Raw genomic sequence first — 15,667 nt, forward strand, 5'->3', positions numbered from 1 at the left:
TTGTAATTGAATCCCCCACTCTGGGAAAAAGCTTCTTGCTATCCACCCTGTCTATACCTCTCATGATTTTGTACACCTCAATCAGGTCCCCCCTCAACCTCCGTCTTTCTAATGAAAATAATCCTAATCTACTCAACCTCTCTTCATAGCTAGCGCCCTCCATACCAGGCAACATCCTGGTGAACCTCCTCTGCACCCTCTCCAAAGCATCCACATCCTTTTGGTAATGTGGCGACCAGAACTGCACGCAGTATTCCAAATGTGGCCGAACCAAAGTCCTATACAACTGTAACATGACCTACCAACTCTTGTACTCAATACCCCGTCCGATGAAGGAAAGCATGCCGTATGCCTTCTTGACCACTCTATTGACCAGCGTTGCCACCTTCAGGGAACAATGGACCTGAACACCCAAATCTCTCTGTACATCAATTTTCCCCAGGACTTTTCCATTTACTGTATAGTTCACTCTTGAATTGGATCTTCCAAAATGCATCACCTCGCATTTGCCCTGATTGAACTCCATCTGCCATTTCTCTGCCCAACTCTCCAGTCTATCTATATTCTGCTGTATTCTCTGACAGTCCCCTTCAGTATCTGCTACTCCACCAATCTTAGTGTCGTCTGCAAACTTGCTAATCAGACCACCTATACTTTCCTCCAAATCATTTATGTATATCACAAACAACAGTGGTCCCAGCACGGATCCCTGTGGAACACCACTGGTCACACGTCTCCATTTTGAGAAACTCCCTTCCACTGCTACTCTCTGTCTCCTGTTGCCCAGCCAGTTCTTTATCCATCTAGCTAGTACACCTTGGACCCCATGCGCCTTCACTTTCTCCATCAGCCTACCATGGGGAACCTTATCAAACGCCTTACTGAAGTCCATGTATATGACATCTACAGCCCTTCCCTCATCAATCAACTTTGTCACTTCCTCAAAGAATTCTATTAAGTTGGTAAGACATGACCTTCCCTGCACAAAACCATGTTGCCTATCACTGATAAGCTCATTTTCTTCCAAATGGGAATAGATCCTATCCCTCAATAACTTCTCCAGCAGCTTCCCTGCCACTGACGTCAGGCTCACCGGTCTATAATTACCTGGATTATCCCTGCTACCCTTCTTAAACAAGGGGACAACATTAGCAATTCTCCAGTCCTCCGGGACCTCACCCGTGTTTAAGGATGTTGCAAAGATATCTGTTAAGGCCCCAACTATTTCCTCTCTCGCTTCCCACAGTAACCTGGGATAGATCCCATCCGGACCTGGGGACTTGTCCACTTTAATGCCTTTTAGAATACCCAACACTTCCTCCCTCCTTATGCCGACTTGACCTAGAGTAATCAAACATCTGTCCCTAACCTCAACATCCGTCATGTCCCTCTCCTCGGTGAATACCGATGCAAAGTATTCGTTTAGAATCTCACCCATTTTCTCTGACTCCACGCATAACTTTCCTCCTTTGTCCTTGAGTGGGCCAATCCTTTCTCTAGTTACCCTCTTGCTCCTTATATATGAATAAAAGGCTTTGGGATTTTCCTTAACCCTGTTTGCTAATGATATTTCATGACCCCTTTTTGCCCTCTCAATTCCTCGTTTCAGATTGCGCCTACAATCCCGATATTCTTTCAAAGCTTCGTCTTTCTTCAGCCGCCTAGACTTTATGTGTGCTTCCTTTTTCCTCTTAGCTAGCCTCACAATTTCACCTGTCATCCATGGTTCCCTAATCTTGCCATTTCTACCCCTCATTTTCACAGGAACATGTCTCTCCTGCACGCTAATCAACCTCTCTTTAAAAGCCTCCCACATATCAAAAGTGGATTTACCTTCAAACAGCTGCTCCCAATCTACATTCCCCAGCTCCTGCCGAATTTTGGTATAGTTGGCCTTCCCCCAATTTAGCACTCTTCCTTTAGGACCACTCTCGTCTTTGTCCATGAGGATTCTAAAACTTACGGAATTGTGATCACTATTCCCAAAGTAGTCCCCTACTGAAACGTCAACCACCTGGCCCGGCTCATTTCCCAACACCAGGTCCAGTATGGCCCCTTCCCGAGTTGGACTATTTACATACTGCTCTAGAAAACCCTCCTGGATGCTCCTTACAAATTCTGCTCCATCTAGACCTCTAACATTAAGTGAATCCCAGTCAATGTTGGGAAAATTAAAATCTCCTATCACCACCACCCTGTTGCTCCTACAGCTTTCCATAATCTGTTTACATATTTGTACCCCTATCTCACGCTCGCTGTTGGGAGGCCTGTAGTACAGCCCCAACATTGTTACCGCACCCTTCCTATTTCTGAGTTCTGCCCATATTGCCTCACAGCTCGAGTCCTCCATAGTGCCTTCCTTCAGCACAGCTGTGATATCCTCTTTGACCAGTAATGCAACTCCTCCACCCCTTTTACCTCCCTCTCTATCCCGCCTGAAGCATCGGTATCCTGGGATATTTAGTTGCCAATCATGCCCTTCCCTTAACCAAGTCTCAGTAATAGCAATAACATCATACTCCCAGGTACTAATCCAAGCCCCAAGTTCATCTGCCTTACCTAAAACAAATACACCTCAGACCACCAGTCCCTTTGCTTTCATCATCTGCTCCCTGCCTACTCTTTCCCTTAGTCACGCTGACTTCATTATCTAGTTCCTTACAGGCTTTAGTTACTACATCCTTACTCTCCACTGACCTCATTTGGTTCCCATCCCCCTGCCACATTAGTTTAAACCCTCCCCAACAGCGTTAGCAAAAGCACCCCCAAGGACATTGGTTCCAGTCCGGCCCAGGTGTAGACCGTCCAATTTGTAATAGTCCCACCTCCCCCAGAACCGGTCCCAATGTCCCAAAAATCTGAACCCCTCCCTCCTGCACCATCTCTCAAGCCACGCATTCATCCTGACTATTCTTTCATTTCTACTCTGACTATCACGTGGCACTGGTAGCAATACTGAGATTACTACCTCTGAGGTCCTACTTTTTAACTTGGCTCCTAACTCCCTAAATTCTGCTTGTAGGACCTCATCCCGTTTTTTACCTATATCATTGGTGCCTATGTGCACAACGACAACTGGCTGTTCACCCTCCCCCTTCAGAATGTTCTGCAGCCGATCTGAGACATCCCTGACCCGTGCACCTGGGAGGCAACATACCATTCGGGAGTCTCGTTTTCGACCACAGAACCGCCTATCTACTCCCCTTACAATCAAAATCCCCTATGACTATAGCCCTTCCACTCTTTTTCCCGCCCTTCTGAACAGCAGAGCCAGCCACGGTGCTATGAACCTGGCTACTGCTGCCTTCCCCTGGACCTGAAACGTTAACTCTTTTTCACTCTCCACAGATGCTGCCTGACCTGCTGAGAATTTCCAGCACTTCCTGTTTTTATTTCAGATTTCCAGCAACTGCAATATTTTGCTTTTATATTATTATGGTAGTTTTTCCACTGGCAATGGCAAAATTACAAAATTATGACAGATTTAATTAACAAACCAGAGCAGCTACGAGTAGCTACACTTTTATCACTGTTGGGGAGAGACTGTTACAAACTGTATTCCACCCTAAATCTCTCCAAAGAACAACAGAAATGGACAACAGAAATTTTGAAAGCCTTGAAGGCACACATTGAACCTCAAGTGAACGTAACCTATGAATGGTATGTGTTCAATATTAGGACCCAAGGTGAAAAAGAGTCCATTGATCAATATGTGACTGCATTAACACAGCTGGCAGAATCCTGTGAATTTGCACAACCAGAAGATGATCTAATTAAAGACAGGATTGTATTAGGCATAAGAGATCCCAAAGAGAGAGCACCTCTACTGAGAGAGGACGAACTTTCTCTCAGGAAAGCGATCAACTTGTGCAGAAGGGCTGAGGTTGTAAATCAGCAGCTAAATCACATTCATGGCAGAACAGACCAGTAATTGCATTAAGCTGATAGACATTCCAGGCCGAAAGGGCAGAAAGATCACAGACGATGGGCAGGATGCAAATACTGCAGAGGACATCACACAAAGGAAAAGAAGGCATGTCCAGAGTGGGGAAAGCAGTGTTCTCACTGCAAGAAGCCAGATCAATTTGCACACAAGTGTTCGGTTAGAAGGAAGCACAACAAGCAGGTACAGATGACCACTGGAGAGATATCAGCTGAAGATTCTGACGAATCACGATACACCATACAACAGATTGGTTCAGTCAGGTCGGTAGGTGATAAATGGTTTGTGACTGTTGGAATGATGACTGCAGAAGGAGAATATCAAGTCAACATAAAGTGTCAGATAGCCACCGGTGCGTCATGCAACATCATGACGTTCACAGACCTGTGCGAAGTGGCTCAACATGGCGATCCAAAAATGAAGCCCTTGAAAGTAAGTTTGAGGCTATATGATGGCACCATACTAGTGCCGAGAGGACAAATTACTCTGAGAGCCCAATGCAATGACAAGAACGAAGATCTGGAGTTCCAGATCATAAATGGCAAGCAAAAGCCACTCATCTCAGCCGGAGCAAGTCTAAAGCTTGGACTGGTAACCCTCAACGTGCAAAAAGAGATTCGCAACGTGTTGCAGCACACTAAACCATTGACTGCGGAACAGATCCTAGAGGTGTACAACGATGTGTTTAGGATGTCATCCTAGAGAATATCATCTCGAAGTAGATGAGAGGGTAAGACCAATGCAGCATCTGCCAAGGAAAGTTCCAGTTGCCCTCAAGGCCAGCCTGAAAGGCAAGATAGAAGAGCTGGAAAAGAAGGGAGTAATCAGGAAAGTGACTACTCCTACGGAATGGATTAGCAGCATGGTAGCAGTGAAACAACCTGGAAAGCTGAGAGCATGCGTTGACCCAAAGGATCTAAATAAAGCTCTGAAGAGATCTTACTACCCCATGCCAACCATCGAAGGAATTTTGCCACAACATGCACAGGCAGAAATATTCACTACCCTTGATGCGAAGGATGGTTACTGGCATGTGAAGCTGGATGAAAGCAGCAGTTTTCTCACCACATTCTGGACACCATTCGGAAGATACAGATGGCATTTTCACAGCTCCAGAGGAGTATGAACGCAGACAGCATGCGATAGTGATCTTCCTGGAGTGGAGGTTATAGTGGATGATCTGTTAGTTTATGGATGGGGAGATCCAATGGAAGAAGCCATTGCTGACCATGATCAAAATCTAGTGCGACTGCGAGACAGAGCTCGCCAGATGAACCTGAAGAAAAAATTGCAAATAAAGTTGCCCGAAGTCAAGTACATAGGTCATGGACTGACAGCAAAAGGGTCTTTGCCCGAATCCTGAAAAGATGAGAGCAGTAGCAGTGATGCGATGACCAACAGATGTAAAAGCAGTGCAACGATTTGCTGGATTCGTCAACTATTTGGCAAAATTCTTGCCCAATTTGTCATCGGAGTGTTAACCATTACGCCAACTCACTGCCAAAGACGTGCAGTGGTATTGGGGCACAAAACAAAAGCACCATTCACTAAAATTAAGCAACTAGTGACGGCAACCCCAGTGCTGAAATACTATGATGCAAATGATGAAGTCACCCTGCAGTGTGACACCAGCGAGACAGGACTTGGAGCAACCCTAATGCAGCAAGAACAACCGGTTTCATTTGTATCCAGGGCATTAACGCAAATGGAATGATGCCACGCTCAGATTGAGAAATAGTGCCTGGCCATTGTCTTTGCTTGTGAACATTTTCATCGATACCTACTTGGAAGAGACAAAGTGACAGTCGAGTCCAACCACAAGCCCCTTCAAAGCATTTTCCTCAAGCCGCTACTATCTGCTCCAAAGCATCTGCAAAGAATGTTACTCTGGGTGCAGAGATATCATCTGGATGTGACATAAGTAAGGAAAACAGATGTACATTGCTGACATGCTGCCGAGCGCAGCACTCCCTATGAAGAAAGTAGAAGATGCTCCGACAGAGTCTGAAATCTTCCAGATTCAACATGAAGCTGCAGCTCAACATGCTCTGTAAGTCATCAACCCAGCAGAGACATTGATTCTGACAGACACGCGCCTTGCTCAAATCAAGCAAACTACCCAATAAGATACAACTCTGTAAGTGTTGCAAGAAGTAGTGATGAAATGATGGCCTGAAAGCATCAAGGACATTCCTGTGGTCACAAGAGCGTATTGGGCAGACAGAGATGAATTGACAGCCCATTTTGGCATTGTGTACAAAGGAAATAGAGTCATTATCCCTCAAGACTTAAGAGCGATGCTAAAGCACATCCATGCAAGCCACCAAGGAATTGAGTCGAGTCTGAGAAAGGCAAGAGAAGTGCTCTACTGGCCAAAGATGAGCAATGAAATCAAGGACCACATGAGCCAGTGCAGTGTGTGTAAGAGGTACCAAGCAAAGCAAGCTTAAGAGTCACTGGTGACACATGACATCCCAGACAGACCGTGAATGAAGCTGGGAGTAGACCTCTTCACTCTCACAGGAACTGATTATCTTGTCACCATAGACTATTATTCTGACCAATGGGAGGTAGACCAGCTGACCTCAATGACTACTGCTGATATTGTAGAATGCCTGAAAGCACACTTCGGTTGTTACGGCATTCCAGACATCGTGATGACCGACAATGGCCCTCAGTTCACGAGTGAAGAATTCAACTGCTTCATAAAGGATTGGGAAATTCAACACCGTACATCATCTCCATACTATCCCCAGTCCAATGGAAAGGCTGAGACGGTAGTGAAAATTGCCAAGGAATCATAAAGCAAGCAAATACAGCACAAGGCAATCCTCAAGTGGAGAAACACACCTACCAAAGGCATGGAAAGTAGTCCAGTACAAAGACTAATGTCACACCGCACCCAAACTACTCTTCCAAGAGCAAAAAAGCTACTGAAGCCAGAAGTAGTAACAGGCGGGAGTGACAAAATCAAGGTGAAACGGCAGAAAGCCAAATTTTATTTTGACCAAACTGCCAAACTATTGCCAAAATTGAGCATTGGAGAGCCAGTCAGGGTACAAACCTTCAATGTTCTCAACAAGAGTCAGCCCAAGTGGCAACTTGGGACCTGCATAGAGCAGTTGTCACCTTGATCGTACGCGGTGGAAGTGAACGACCAGATATATCGTCACAACTGCAGGCACATATGCACAACTGGAGAAGCTGTTCCTTCACTGCAGGCGATCGATCAGGAAGATGTGAACTCACCATCTGCACAGACCACAGATCAACCATCAGTCCCAGAAGTCCACAGCACCCCAACAACGGAGGAGGAACAACAGTTACTGCGGTAACAAGAAGTGGCACGGGAATGACACTCCCTGGAGAAGGAAAATCACCCAGATGAATAGCCAACGACAACTCGCACCTGCACCATTAAGAGACCGGCACAATTTAAAGACTATGTGTGCAATGCATGTGCAGAGACTGATGAGAATAACGAACTGCTGATGCATGAGAACAGTTGTGTGCATAATGGATAACTTGGGCAAATCACAGTGTAAATGATAATGCATGGAATTTTGTTTCTATGCAAAGGGGATGTTTGGGATAGAAATGCAATACTGTACTAATGTGCCTCGTGGCTTGCTGTAGTCATGTGACCTCTGCCATGAGGCACTTACTGCTGGCAACCATGACAAGTTCAGTTCAATAAAGACACAGTATAAGGAAGACTGTTGTCCTGTGAGCTTGTAACGGCCTTGGTCTAGGTAGGATTGCTAACCCTCCAGCATTGGCCTGGAGTCTCGAGGGATTGAGGATTAAAACCCAGGAGAAAATCACAGGGGGCATTAAAGCACAATTGTTGTTCTTCATTTTCTTTGAACATTTCTGTTTCTTCGTTATAAAAGGTATTGAAGATGGGATAAATGGCTGTTTGATTGGCAGTCAAGGATCATCCAATCAGATAATGTGTCTTTTAATTTTCCAATTAGGACGGGAAGACAGTGCGCCGCGAGGATGGATGGAGCAGTGGCAGGAGCACGTTGATGGGTCATGCGATGAAATCTCCAGGAATACATTTAACCAGAGTATGCACTTCTAGGTCTAGGGTATATTACATAGAAATCGCTTCCTTACTCCTCTTGTACCTTCTCCTCCTTCAAATACCTCGCCTTTTTCCATCCCCCTCGCCTCTCCTTTAAAATAATTGTTTTCTACTGCATCGATATATCGTCCTTACTTTCCTCCCTATGTCTTTGCACTGAGCAACTCTTCATTGATAATTTCAATCTCCATCTAAACTCACCTTGCTCTCTTTTCTGTTTTCACTCCACTGTTTTCCCTCTTTTCCTACATGTAAATTGTCTGACGCATTGTCAAGAAAACCCTATATGCCAAATGAGAAATATCGATTTCAACGGTTTGAAATTTACATTAAATTTTTAATAGAACAAACCCTACAAGTTAATATTTAAAAAACTAGCAGTCAAGGTGGCCACTGCAATTTGCATCTGAAATAACAGGAGGTTGAACTGGAGACAAAAAGTCTAACAAGAAGCCTAGCTAGAACAATACTTTAGCTAACTGAGTAGATTAGTCAGATCACTCTCATTAGCAGGACATTCCAAACCATCTCGAGGTATTCAGAAATGGAGACGTCACTCCAGGGGGTAAACCCTGACAACCAACACCTGAGAAAGATTTTGGGTTTTAGACTTGGGACTTCATTTAAAAAAAGGGGATTGAGAGAACCATGTGAACATCTGTCCATCTCGGAAGAAACTGAGAGTTGTTACACAGCCAAAGAGACAAGCAGTAACTGAGTGTGCACCAGCAGAGAAGGCTGCAGGCTTCCCTTTCTCTCTCTTTCTCCCCAGAAAACATCAAGTTTGAAAACCGTCGGCGACTGGGGAACCCTCCAAGCCTACAGACTGCTACAGCCAGCAAACAGGGGAAGAGAGCCAAATACAATTCTGTCATCAGGAAAACCCTGAGCAAAGCAAGCCAGCCAAAGTACACTTTGACCATTGAGGACTTCAAGAATACAGCTTCAGCCGAGAACTACCGGATCAGCCACTTCACAGACTGTGTATTTAAGTTCCATTTATTCTGGACTTTAATTCAACCACCAAAGCTATTTTTTTCTCTGTAATCTATTTGTGTGTGTGTGATTCTCATGTGAATGTGTGCATGAATGTGGAGCTTTTTTTTGTATTTTTAAATCGGGATTAGAGTGTTAGCTGTAATAAACTTACCTCTTTCTTGTTTAAACTCAAGAAAACCTGGCCGATTGGTTCTTTCACGATCACAGTAAAGGAAAAAGGTAAAACACTCACGGAAGTGGTAAGCACAACCACGGTTTAAAAAGAATAACCCTGTTGCAGTCAAATAAGGGGAAGGGCGAGAGGGGAGCCTGAGACCCCCTCCTCACCTGGCCATTAGACCATTTTCATGGCCATGAACATGGGGGCACAGTCTCAGGATAAGGGGCCAATCATTTAGCATTGAAATGAGGAGAAATATCTTCACTTAAAGGGTTGTGAATCTCTGGAACTCTCTACCTCAGAAGATTCTGGATGCTCCCTTGTTATATTTCAGGCTGAGATAAACAGATTTTTGGTCTCATGGGGATATGAGGAGCGGGCAGGAAAGTGGAGTGAAGATGGAGAATCAGCCTTGATCATATCTAATGGCAGAGCAGGCTCGAGGGCCGTATGGTCTACTTCTGCTCCTATTTCTTATGTTATGTTCTTATGTTCCTCCCCTCAGGCTTCCCCCCCCCCCCCCCCATAGCCAGCATTTTTCTCTAATTTATCCTATCTTTCCTCTTCAAACTCACTTTGTTCATGAGACCCACCTCCTGTTTCCTTGATTCCATTCCCACTAAAATTCTAACCCTTACTATCCCGGCCCCATGCAAAATGGAACAGTCTGCCTCCCCTTTGCAAACCACTGACAGCAACCCCTTTCCTAAAAAAAAAACTCCTTGGACTGTTACCCCTAGACTTGACTATTCAAACACATTCCTGGTCAGCCTCCCACTACCCTCCGTTAACCTGATGTCGTCCAAAACTCTGCTGCCCACATTCTAACTTGCACCAAGTCCCAGTCACCCATCACCCCGTACATGCTGATCTACATTGATTCTAGTTTAAGAAACGCCTCTGTTTTAAAATTCTCATCCTTCTTTTCAAATCCCTCCATGGCCTTGCCCCTTCCTACCTCTGCAATCTCCTCCAGCCCTGCAACCCTCCAAGATATCTGCGCTCCCCTAATTCTGGCATCTTGAACATCCCGATTTTCATTGCACTACCATTGGTGGCCATGTTTTTAGTTGCCTAGGCCCTTAGCACTGGTATTCCCTCCCTAAACCTCTCCGCCTCTCTACCTCTCTAAAACAGTCCTTAAAACCAACTCTTTGATCAAGAGCAAAGTGCTGCGGATGCTGGAAATTGGAAACAAAAATAGAAAAACATGCCCGAAATACTCAGCAGTTTAAACAGCAATTTACTTGTACTTCTTTCTATTTAGTATACTGTATTCGATGCTTACGATGCGGTCTCCTCTACATCGGGGAGACTAAACACAAATTGGTTGACCACTTTGTGGAACACCTTCAGTCTGCAAGTGTGACCCTGAATTTTGGGTCTCCTGTCATTTTAATTCTTTGCTCCACTCCCACTCTGTTCTTTTTGTCCTCAGCCTCCTACACTATTCTAGTGAAGCTCAGCATAAGCTCAAGGAACAGTACCTCATCTTTTGATTAGGCACTTTACAGCCATCTGGACTCAACATTCAGATTATAACCTGTGCCCTTTTTTTTGGATGATGGCTATTGGTGGTGATTCTGCTTTTTCTATTTACACCTCCTCTAGATGCATCTTTTGTTTCTTTACTTCTCCCAATAATACCTCTTTTAGCCTTTTACTTTCATCCATTTTGACATTTAATCTCTCCTGCCTTCCACACTATCACAGACCTGCCTGTTTGTTCTTTCCCTCTCTCCATTTTCCCTGCCTGGCTAAAACACTGTTACATCTCTAAGCACTCCCAGTTCAGACGAAAGGTCATCAACCTGAAGCATTAACTCTGTTTCGCTCTCCACAGATGCTGCCAGACCTGCTGAATATTTCCAGCATTTGCTGTTTATATTTCTTTGACCAAGCTTTTGGTCATAAACCCTAATATCTCCTTATGTGGCTCGGTGTCAAATTCTGTTTGATAATGCTGCTGTGATGGTATGTTTAACTACATTAAAGATGCTATATAATTCAAGTTGTTGCTGTTGTTGGACCTCTCTCTGCTTGCAAACACATCTACAACTTTCCTTTCCTCTCCAAAGTCCTTGTACCTATTGGCAGCTACTAAATCGTTGCACGTCTTTCCCACAATTCCATGTTTGAATGTGACCATGGTCCATTATCATTCCTACTCTTTTTTTCAAACTCTCTGCAGCCTTTGACATCATAAACTATGCTACCCACCTCCAATTGTCCAATTCAGTGGAACAGCCTTCACTGGGTTCCACTCTCAACTATCCAATCGTAGGCACAGTATCTCTAACAACGTCTTCTCTTCCCACCCCCACACCGTGGAATCTCTGGAATCTCCTAAGGATCTTTCCTTGGCCCCCCCCTCTTCCTCATCTAAATGCGGCCTCTTGTCGATATCATCTGAAGATGTGGGATCAATTTCCACATGTATGCTGCCAACATCCAGCTCTACCTTTCCTATGTCTCTCTTGACCTCCAGAGTCTATATTGTAAGAGTGCAATTTTTTCCAATTCAACTACAGTTGTCTATGGCCCCTGCTACATAATCAACACTCTTGCTGAAAATCCCAAACACTTCCCCATTGTGCCTGCACGGGCTTTTTGAAAGCTATCCAATTACTCTCAATTCTGTACCCTTTCCCCATATTAAAGGCCTGCTCGGGTCTGCAAATGAAACCCGACCCGAGCCTGACAGAAGCACACCCAACCTGGCCTGAGTCCTTTTATTTTTTCCCGTGCCCGACCCGATCCGACCTGACCACCGGACTGTTCTGTTAACCTAGCTTCTGTTTTTCACTTTTTAAGCTTGTGCAGATAAGCAACAAAAACTGTAACTGGACTTGAAAGGTTGTTTAAAAAGTACATTAAGATTGGAGCCACGTACCAGAGGTAGTGATAGAGTTTGTCCGATCCGGCCCGACCTGACCCGAGCCCAAATGCCGGACCCGGAAGAGCGACCCAACCCAACCAGAACCCGACACATGTCGTCGGGTTCGGGTCAGGTAGCCATGCTCTACCCCATATCCCTACAAATTTCAAATTTTCAAATATATATCTAATTCCCTTTTGAAAGTTACTGCTGAATCTGCTTGCACCACCCTTTTAGGCAGTGCATTCCATATCATAACAGCTCACTGCGTAAAAACATTTCCTCTTCTCTCCTCTGGCTTTTTCGCCAATTATTTTAAATCCTGATTATTGTCCTCTCCTGTCAGTGGAAACAGTTCCTCCTTATTTACTATATCAAAATCTCTCAAATTTGAACACTTCTATAAAATCTCCTTTAACTTCTCTGCTCTAAGAAAACAATCCCAACCTGTCTAGTCTCCAAATAACTGAAGTCTCTCATCTGGAACTTCTGGTTGAATGTAATCCTTGACTGGGCTTTTATGCTGGCGATGATGGTCTCAATATCTGGGAAAAGCAACGCCAAGAACCCTGTGTTGCCTCTTCTCCGGAAGGCCCACCAAATCTAGTGCAATCAGGCACTTAAGTGGACAGCGACAGGCCTTCCATAGGGTCAAGGACCCCATCACTGGAAGTCCTTCCCTTAGAGAGCTGCCAGCCTTCTTCCACTGAGCACCACCACTGCAGAAGTAGTGACTGCTGCTAGAGGAGCACTTACCGGAGGCCCAGGAGCGGCGCTGGACCCAGCCACAGGTAGGTTAGGGCGTGAGCGGTCTTGCGGGGTGGGAGCTATGGGGGTGGGGGTGGCTCTCAGCACCCCCCCACTCCACTTCCTGATGCTGGGTCCCTCGTTCAGGCACTAAGTAACTTTTAAGGAGGACCAACCACCCCCCCCCCCCCACCCGCCACCCACCGGAGCCAGGGAGGTAGCCCGCACAGTTTTTCAGCTAATTGCAGCAGCGGTTGGATGAGGCCCTTAATTGGGGTTAATTGCCCAATTAAGGACCTCAATTGGTGGCTTGGCGGGAAGGCTGTTCACAGGCCTTCCCGCCCGGACTAAATTTTGGCGGAAGTGGGATGGTGGCGGGAAGCCACCACATCACCCAATTTCTGCTCTCCCCACCTCTAAACCCACCGTGAGGGAGAGCATAATATTCCACCACCCCCACCCCCCTACTGTCTTTAAGTTAATGATGTTTCTCCTGGAAGTATATTCACAGCTATTGTATTCTCTGCATGATATGTCTAAATGGGCTCCTATACTTAGCTGATTTTGTAGTTAAGTTTTAGAGGAGTGACTGCCGTGTGTCGCTCTCCCCTTTTTACACTTGGTGTCGAGTCAATCTCCATTATGTAATATTGAGATTTGAGTGCCAATATATGGGATCGCTGAAACCACAGCCTTAACCTGATGATAGATTCACAGGCTCACATTTTTCATCATTGACATTGCTGTTGGGTCCCTGAGATTGTCATTTACACTAAGTATGCAACCTCGGGAGGGAGAACTGGCTATCTGCCAGTGGCTGTATCCTAGAGTAATAGCATGTTTAATAACCTGTACTGTAGAGTCTTTTTACCTTCTCCCTGTCAGTGGTCTCCCTGGTCGAACATTATCCTTGTCATAAAATTAATGATATCTGAACACAGAGTGTGTTGCTCCTATATTCATCATGTCTCATTGTGCCAACACAGCTTCATAATTTTCATACAGATTGAGCTAAAAAGATTTTATAATATGCTACATATTAGTGAATGCAAACCCACTCCAGTGACTTGAGTGCACAACCCAGGCTGACACTGCAGTGCAGTACTGAGGGAGGACTGCACTGTCAGAGATGCTGTTTCTCAGATGAAACGTTAAACCGAGGTCCTGACTGTGCTCTCAGGCGGAGGTAAAAAAAATCCCATGTCACTATTCGAAGAATAGTAGGGGCATTTGCCCGGTGTCCTGGCCAATATTTATGCCTCAACCAATACCAATAACACGAATTAACCTTAGAGAAGAGAGGTTGAGAGAAAATTTGACAGAGGTGTTCAAAATCATGAGGGGTCTATACAGGTTAGATAGAGAGAAACTTCCCATTGGCAGAAGGGTCAAGAACCAGAGGAGAGAGATTTAAAGTGATTGGCAAAAGAATGAAAGGCAGCTTGAGGAAAAACATTTTTACACAGTGAGTGGTCAGGATCTGGACTGCACTGCCTGCAAGGGTGGTAGAGTCAGATTCAATCATGGCTTTCAAAATGGAATTGGATAAGCACCTGAAGGGAAAAAATTTGCATGGCTACAGAGAAAAAGCAGGGGAGTGAGACTAGCTAAGTTCTTTTTGCAAAGAGCCAGCACCATCTCAATGGGCCACATTTAACATTACCCATCTGTTTCTTCGCAGTTTAAAAACAAATTTCTAAATTTCATATGCTTCTTTTCAAGAACATGTTTGGACATTTAGGACATATATGTGGACGTTGATAAATTCTAATCTCCATCAAAAAAAATACAATTTTTTGCAGCATTAGAAAAACTCACACAAGCCATAAACATTTTTATTAATTTTTAATGATACACTGTAATCACCTTTTAAGGTGTTGTAATTATTTGTTGCATTAAAAATTCATAAGATGAGTATTTTTCTTTATTATTTTAAGATGGTACACTGTATCACTTTTGTTTTAAGATGTTGTATGAAATGCAGGCAAATAAAGTTCCATGCAGCAGACCCGTCTCGATCTTTGTTGCTTCCCGCTTTATAGAAATTCTCATTTTATTGCAATTTGCACGGTTATCCCAAGTGTTTGCAATTAAATGGGTTTCCCTGTAGCATTAATGTACAAGGAAGAATAACTTATACAATTCATCTGATTTTTGAAACCACAATTGTAAGGATTATACAATTATATAAGTAGCTCTTATAGAGAGCTGGCATGGACACGATGGGCTGAATGGCCTCCTTCTGTGCTGTAACCATTCTATGATTCTATGATAAAAGTCCAGAATAACTTGTATTCAGACACAATTTATACACCAGATTGTACATATTTTGAGCTTGCTTGTCTGTAATCAAGCTTTGGGGCTCATGAGTGACAATAAACAAAAGGTTTTTCTACTTTTTCAGAGGTCATTTACTGTCAACATGTATGTTTTTTCACTTTTATTCTCTGACATTGCAGATGATTGCCCTATAAACCTACCATGAAACAATTTATTTTCTAGTTTAGATAATCACTGTATACATTATTGAGTGATTCAGTGGATTGAAAACTCTCTGAATAAATTTTTTAAAAAGTTTTATTTTTTGGATTCCGACTTGTTCCTCTGTAGAGTGAGTGTGGGGTCATATCGATCCAAGTAGAAGATATAAGTATAGTCCAAGAATGCCTATAATTGAAATTTCTATATCGTTTCTCACTACAGAAAGATACCTCAAACTACTTTAGAGTGCATCGGAGAAAGGCGGACACATAGCAAGAGGGAAAAAGAGAAAGAAACTGGAAAAAAGAGTTTAAGCGTAGCTGAAATTCCAGTCAGAAGGAAGAGTCTTTCGGAAGTTTTGAGAAAGAG

This window comes from Heterodontus francisci, chromosome 11, assembly GCF_036365525.1.
Source record: "Heterodontus francisci isolate sHetFra1 chromosome 11, sHetFra1.hap1, whole genome shotgun sequence".
NCBI classification, from domain to species: Eukaryota; Metazoa; Chordata; class Chondrichthyes; order Heterodontiformes; family Heterodontidae; genus Heterodontus; species Heterodontus francisci.